Source organism: Odocoileus virginianus, unplaced genomic scaffold (assembly GCF_023699985.2).
Source record: "Odocoileus virginianus isolate 20LAN1187 ecotype Illinois unplaced genomic scaffold, Ovbor_1.2 Unplaced_Contig_78, whole genome shotgun sequence".
Classification (NCBI taxonomy): domain Eukaryota; kingdom Metazoa; phylum Chordata; class Mammalia; order Artiodactyla; family Cervidae; genus Odocoileus; species Odocoileus virginianus.
In genome coordinates this window covers 50,847-58,530 of record NW_027224395.1, presented here as the reverse complement: position 1 = coordinate 58,530, position 7,684 = coordinate 50,847, and the positions used below count along the sequence as shown (strand labels likewise).

At 48.4% G+C, this 7,684-nt stretch overlaps 1 non-coding gene across 1 annotated transcript; it reads right to left on the bottom strand.

The window, feature by feature from the left end:
- Positions 1–2,038: 2,038 nt before the first annotated feature.
- Positions 2,039–2,111, bottom strand: TRNAV-AAC (transfer RNA valine (anticodon AAC)). Its single transcript has one exon. It is a non-coding gene; the product is annotated as a tRNA-Val (tRNA).
- Positions 2,112–7,684: the final 5,573 nt, after the last annotated feature.

Genomic DNA, 7,684 nt, shown 5'->3' with positions numbered 1-7,684 from the left:
ATCCCATCTGACCAGCAGTAGCCTCCTGGGCGAGGGGGATCTGCCAGTTTACTAATTCATCTGATTAGCTCATCAAAAGGAGAATAGTAGTCCAATCCCTTGCTTCAAAAATACCCCAATTAAAAAAATTAAGGTTTTACAGTGGAAAACCTTCTTACACATGACACAAGACCCAGAATTTTACATATGTATTTATTTATGACTACATAAAAATTTAAAGTTAAAATATAAGCAATGGACCTTACTATGTATATATGTGTACACACACACACACGCACACACACACATATAAATGATACCAAGTTACATATGCCCCAAAGAGTAGTCCGCTGATCCCTTCTCATGTTCCCACCCCCACTCCCCTGCCAACATAACCACTTTCACTGACTGCTTGGCTATTTATCTCCTTATCTGTAAATAAATATTGACACTGGCACTCAGATTTTCCAGTTTCCCACCCAGACCCTGAAGACCAGCCTGCAAAGGGGAAAGTGAATTTGTGTGTTTCCTTGCCCACTAGTCATCTCCAAGGTAGCCCATAGGTCTTGCATTCACCTGCAAACCCACACAGTCCACCTCGCCCTTCCTCATGGAACCGGCAAAGGAAAATGCCAGAACAAATGCCAGGTCAGCAGCTTTGCAATTGGGGTGAACTGGATTCTCGGACACCTCAGTAAAGGGTGGGAACTGCTCCAGAGTGAGGCGCTGCGATGCCCCAACCCAGCGACAGCTCCACCGCGGTACCAGCCCACTCCTCTCCCTTCCAGCCCCTTTCTGTCTTCTGGCTCATTCTCTGTTCTATCTTACTCTCGTCCTTCCTCAGATGTTTTCGCCGGCCTTACACCTTTCTTTTCCCGAAGTCCAAAGACAGGTAAAGCCTTTGTGTGGGTCACGACAAACTGATCTCTTTCCAGCTGTAGCCACAGGGACCACATGCATTAAACCGCTGCCCAGAAGCACAAATAGTCAGATGAAGGGATAGCAAACACCAGGAGCCAGCAGCTTCCTTCGAGGGCCCCTCGGCTCAAGCTCAGGTCGTCTCTTGGGCGCTGGCATCTGCGGCGGACTTGGAGGAATGCGTGGCGGGGGCGCTCAGGTGACCTTCTGCCCTAGAACAACTCGGCTTCCCGATGGCAGCAAGCAGGCCGAGTGGACTCCATCTCTCCTGTGGTCTGGAGAAACGCCGTGCTCCGGAAACACTATTAGGCGGAAACTGCATGCTGTGAAACACAGGTGTCTCTGCCTAGGTCCCTAAGTATGCTTGCTTTGTGTGGGAGGGAGGAATAAATGCCACGTCTCTGCGGCACAACCGGTTAGCGCGCTCGGCTGTTAACTGAAAGGCTGGTGGTTCGAGCCCACTCAGGGACTAGTCTCGCTCTTTTAGAATGTAAATTCTTTCAGAATGTAAATGAGGTATGATTGCTTCTAGTCTGTGCATCCTCTCCCAAGCTCCACTACTACCCTACTCCACTGTGTCTTGTACACACACACAGAAGGACGTCAGACCAGATAGTCCCTGATCCTCACAGAGGATCTCTGCAGGAAAACAGGTTGACTGGGAATTCTCGAATTCATGAAAGAGGAGGCTCATCATCATCATCCTGTAAACTCCTTTTACCAATGAAGTTTCTTCCACTATTAGTAGTACTCTCTATTTAACTTTTTCCATATATTTTCACGAATAATTTTGTTCTATCCTTTTCTTCCGTTTTTCATTCATTGGATCATAGAAAAAGCAAGAGAAGTCCAGAAAGATATCTATTTCTGTTTCATTGACTCCACTAAAGCCTTTGTCTGGATGACAACAAATTGTGTAAAATTCTTCAAGAGATGGGAATACAGACCACCTTGCCTGCCTGCTGAGAAACCTGTCTGCAGGTCAAGGAGAGATGAAACCAGTCAGTCCTAAAGGAAATCAACCCTGAATATTCTTTGGGAGGACTGATGGTGAAGCTGAAGCTCCAAGCCTCACTCCACGCGGCAGGCCTCCATTTTGTGTTTAAAATATGAATCTGAAAGTTTGGGGGAAAAGGGACATTGTTTCCGCCCGGTTTCGAACCGGGGACCTTTCGCGTGTTAGGCGAACGTGATAACCACTACACTACGGAAACCACATGGGCAACAGTGCCTAGTGACATATTCAAGAATTGCATGTTTGAACACACCTGACGGTCAAATTTTCAAAGGAAGCGGACTCTAGAAACACAGGCAATCCGTCAAGTCAGGATCTGCCGGTCCTGAAAGGGCCTGATGTAGGGTTCCTCGCCTCTCCGTCTCCCGGAGCGAGGTCCCTGTGTGCCAGCTTTGCGCCCAAGCGCAGAGGTCTCCCCCTCTGAGTCCTCAGTTCTCAGGAGCCCTAGCAGCCAGGGGAGTTAGGTGAGTCTGATCCCCAGGCGGCCCGACATCCTGCAAGGTGGACGCAGCCCTTCCAGGCTGCAAATGCGCGCTTTAAAGTCCCTTTTCACGGCGCCAGCGGGCAGCGAGCTCGATGCTCTAAATTCCACTGTGAAACGAATGACACGCTCTCTTCTGACCTGCCCTCCGCTCTGCTCCGATGCGCCTGACCCCTGCGCTCTCTCGCAGGCCTTTCACAGCACCTCTTCTACGGCGCCGTCAGGCACTAGGCGGGGGTGGGGAGGGGGGTTCCTCAGGAACCACTGAGGTAATGCAAGGCTTGCATCACATTTTCACGTTTAGCAGGAAGCGCAGCAAAGGCTGAGGCTCAGGTCATTTGTTGAATTCCTTTGCCGACCAGGTCCCGCATAAAGCCGCGGAGGAGCCGGGCGCGGTGCACGCAGATCTGACCGTCTTCATTCCTTCCTCATCAAACTTGACATTCTTCTTGAAGGACGGCTTTGTTTTACAATTCACAATGTCTGAAACGCCTCTGGTTTTCCTTTTATAATTTTCCAGTTCAACATTTCATGGAGAATGAATTTTAACAGAGGTATAGGCGGTTTTCTCAGAAAGCCGGTGACTTGAAGGGTTTTCGCATTTACTTCACAGCAGGCAGAGTTTCTTTTCGCTGAAAGACTTTAATGCAATGTTGTCTGTGTGTCTGTCTGTCTCTGGTTTCCTTTAGATGTAAAGCTTCTCAGGTTTAGGGATGCAAGTGCCGTTTTCTCCAGCAGCGTCTGTTTCCTTTTCTTAGTGCGGCGGTCACTGCGTTTCCTTCCCGTCTGAGGTGCCCAGAAAGGCGCACCCAGAGTGTGCACCGGCCTCAGGGCCGCGGGTCTCTGACTGGTTCCGAGTGGACTCCGAGTGCGGTCTGGAGGCCTGAGTCCCCAAAGAGGCGCACTTGAAAATAGCTTTAGATCAGGGCGTTTCTTGCGATTTCCCCTTGCTTTCTTCCCCTGAAGGTCCTAGATTTCAGCTCCCACGCCCAGACAGAGGAGCGGATTCATCGTTTTCTGTCGCGTCCGGCCTGCTGACGCCCCACTTGGACGGGACGAGGGTGCGGCGGTCCTCTCCCGGTCAGGGTGGACGCACAGCGGACGCCCGAGGGACCACAGACACACAGCGCGTGCAGCGCCAGGGGAAGGGGTGGGGATCCAGAGCCGGCGATTGGAGCGCGCTGAAGGGAGGGATCCATCCACTACACCCGAAGAAATGCCCAGAAGAGAAACGCAACCCAAGTCAAAGCTCAACACCGGCTGCCTCATGCCTCGATCAGAGGTTCAGCCTCATCCAAGACCGGTCAAGACTGGCCGCGGGTCGTGGGTGAAGACCTGCTATCCAGGGTTGGTGAGAGGTCACGCTCTCTTTCTGAACCTATTTCCTTGTGAAGCAGGGGCCACTTGGTTCTCAGCCGGTGATGAGCCTGTCAGTCTACTCCCTGAGCTCTGTCCTGACTCCGGGGCCTCCCCTGATAATGGCAGGAGGACCGACTGCTTTTCCTCCGCGACCAGCTGAATCTACAGAGCCCGACCCTCTTCACCTTTGGGTCTTTGGCTCGAACCCTGGGGTAGAGTTGATTTCGTTCCCTTTTGCTCTCTGACTCAAATCAGTTTGTTCCCCCACGTGAGCCAGAGTGACAGAAAGCTGAGTTTCTTCCCAAGGGATGAACTTCTTGGTTTTCAGAGAGATGATAGGTGTCACAGGTAGAGACGATGTAGGGCCCAGATGAAAAGGTGAGGGGATATCAGGAGGTAAAAGTATCCTGCAGTCAGCTTTGTCCTGTGCCCTCCTTGGATTCAGACTGTGGCTTGTTCTACAAGGTGACTCAGAGCAGAGAAAGGAGGAGGGCTGGTTGTAGGGCTCATTGAGCTTTCGGGTGATAAGGAACTCCTCCCAAGTTTCTTCAGTTCAGTTGCTCAGTCCTGTCCGACTGTTTGCGACCCCATGGACTGCAGCACTCCAGGCTTCCCAGTCCACCACCAATTCCTGAGTTTGCTCAAACTCATGTTGAAGAATGGAATTGGTAATGCCATCCAACCATCTCATCCTCTGTCATTCCTTTATCCTTCTGCTCTCAAGCTTTCCCAGCATCAGTGTCTTTTCCAAAGAGTCAGCTCTTCACATCATGTGGCCAAAGTATTGGAGCTTCAACTTCAGCACCAGTTCTTCCAATGAATATTCAGGATTGATTTCCTCTATGTTTGACGGCTTTGATCTCCTGGATGCCCAAGGGAGTCTCAAGAGTCTTCTCCAACACCACAGTTAAAAGCATCAATTCTTTGGTACTCAGTTTTCTTTATAGTCCAACTCTCACATCCATACATGACTACTGGAAAAACCATAGCTTTGACTAGACAGACCTTTGTTGGTAAAGTAATGTCTCTGCTTTTTAATATGCTGTCTAGGTTGGTCATAGCTTTTCTTCCAAGGAGCAAGCATCTTTTAATTTCATGGCTACAGTCACCATCTGCAGTGATTTTGGAGCTCAAGAAAATAAAGTCTGTCACTGTTTCCATTGTTTCCCCATCTATTTGCCATGAAGTGATGGGACCAGATGCCATGATCTTTGCTTTTTGAATGTTGAGTTTTAAGCCAGCTTTTCAACTTTCCTCTTTCACTTTCATCAAGAGACTCTTTACCTCCTCTTTGCTTTCTGCCATTAAGTTGGTGTCACCTGTATATCTAAGGTTATTGATATTTCTTCTAGAAATCTTGATTCCAGCCTGTGCTTTATCAAGCCTGGCATTTCACATGATGTATTTTGCATGAAAGTTAAATAAGCAAGGTTACAATATACAGCTTTGACATACACATTTTCCAATTTGGAACCAGTCCATTGTTTCATGTCATGTTCTAACTGTTGCTTCTTGACCTGCATACAGATTTCTCAGGAGACGGGTAAGGTGGTCTGGTATTCCCATCTCTTGAAGAATTTTCCATAGTTTGTTGTGATCCACACAGTCAAAGGCTTTGACATAGTCAATAAAGCAGAAGTGGATGTTTTTCTGGAATTCTCTTGCTTTTTCTATGATTCAACAGATGTTGGCAATTTGATCTCTGGTTCCTCTGCCTTTTCTAAATCCAGCTTGAACATCTGGATGTTCTTGGTTCACATACTGTTGAAGTGCTAACTTGGAGAATTTTGAGCATTACTTTGCTAAATATGAGATGAGCGCAATAATGCAGTAGTTTGAACATTCTTTGGTGTTGCCTTTCTTTGGGATTGGAATGAAAACTGACCTTTTCCAGTCTTGTGGCCACTGCTGAGTTTTCCAAATTTGCTGGCATATGAGTGCAGCACTTTAACAGCATCATCTTTTAGGATTTGAAATAGCTCAGCTGGAATTCCATCATCTCCACTAGTTTTGTTTGTAGTGATGCTTCCCAAGGCCCACTTGACCTCGACTCTAGAATGTCTGATTCTAGGTGAGTGATCACACCATTGTGGTTATCTGTGTCATGAAGATCTTTCTTGCATGGTTCTTCTTGTATTCTTGCCATCTCTTTTTAACATCTTCTGCTTCTGTTAGGTCCATACCATTTCTTTGCATGAAATGTTCCCTTGGTATCTGTAATATTCTTGAAGAGGTCTCTAGTGTTTCCCATTCTACTGTTATGCTCTATTTCTTTGCATTGATCACTTAGGAAGGCTTTCTTATCTCTCCTTGCTATTCTTTGGAACTCTGCATTCAAATGGGTATATCTTTCCTTTTTTCCTTTGCCTTTAGCTTCTCTTCTTTTCTCAGCTATTTGTAAGGCCTCCTCAGACAATCATTTTGCCTTTTTGCATTTCTTTTTCTGCCCCCTGTTTCTTGGGCCAAGGAAAATGTAAGTGCACCTGCTGCCACACCTTCCACCCTGCTTTGTATTTCTTGAATGGGAATGCAAATCTCAGGAAAAGGGAAATTCTGTTTCCTACCGGGACCTTTCACCTGTGAGGTGAATGTGATAACCACTACACTACAGAAACAAGGCCTATGTTTTGCTTGATGCTATGTCCATGTAAACCTCTGGTCCTGCCTACATTCTCCTGGTCAACCAGTTTTTCAAACTGAAGAATGAACCTGGAACCACCAGTGATATGTCAGATGAGGAGACTGCAGCTCCCAAGAGCTCCTGCTCTAGGGCTCCTCCTTTCCTCTTGAAACCAGGACCCTCGGGGCCCCAGAGTCTGGCTTCCAGATCCCACACCCAGTGCAGAGTCTCCAGTCCCACTGCTATGCCCTTGATAGCAGCGGTCAGCCCGGCAGACCTCAGCTCCAGGAAGATATAGGAGTGGGGAAAGCGGGGTTATCTTTGTTTGAACCCAAGGGAGCCTGTCGCCCAACAGTGTAGACCCTGCTCCTCCAGTGCTATGGACCCGCACCCGGGTTGCCTTGTTCATCACTCAGGGAGTCAGTGGCCTCGGCTCTCACAAATGATCAGAGCTTTGAATTCACTCGGGAGCCATACAATCTGCTCTCCTCGCCCTCCACTCTTCTCCCAAACTTGAAGTTCAGGCACATCAGTGAACTGCTTCTGGTCAGTTACTTGTTCAATTAGCAAGGCCCAGATGCTTTAGGGAGCTGATAGTTGAAAAGCAAACATCAGAGTGCTGCAAACCTTTGGGATTCTGTCTTCAAAAAAAAAAAAAAAAAAAAGGCGGCGGAAGAGGAGGCCCCCAGCTGAGACCTGGGTTCCCAAATATCACTAAGGACCATGGGTTCAGGAAAGTGGATGGCCTCAATGGATAATGCTATCAGGGAAGGTCCCAGGGTTCCAAGCAAAATTCTGGGTCTTTCCCCTTCCACTCCTGTGGCAAGGGTGTTTTCCCACCTTACCTGATGCTCTGTTGGCTCAGACCAAACACACTTCTCTTTGACACCAGTCTTTCAGACCACACTTCCAACTTGTCAGAAAATCCTATTTTTCTTTGATTATGCATTTTGATGCACATAATCTTTTTCTTGGTCTGATTCCGTCCCTCAGCTTTCCTCATAAAGGTGTGGAGATGGATTCAATTTGAGATCTAGCTCTGCTAACAGTTGAGGGTTTGAGAATTTTAACCTCTAATGTGTGGGCTGGGCCACAGTTGAGACTTCTCTTGGCCAGGCTGGTCAATACTGGCCTCTCTCCGGCCTGTCCTCCAGGGTCAGGGGCAGGACCAGGCAGCCTCAGGCAGCCCCTGTCATCAGATCGAGAGCCCCACTCCTCGCGTGGAGCTGGTGGAGAAGCTCCAGAGGGGGCATAAATTCAAATTGCCCAGAGCCGGTGAGGCTCAGGTGAGCAGTGCACCTGGGTTCATGTG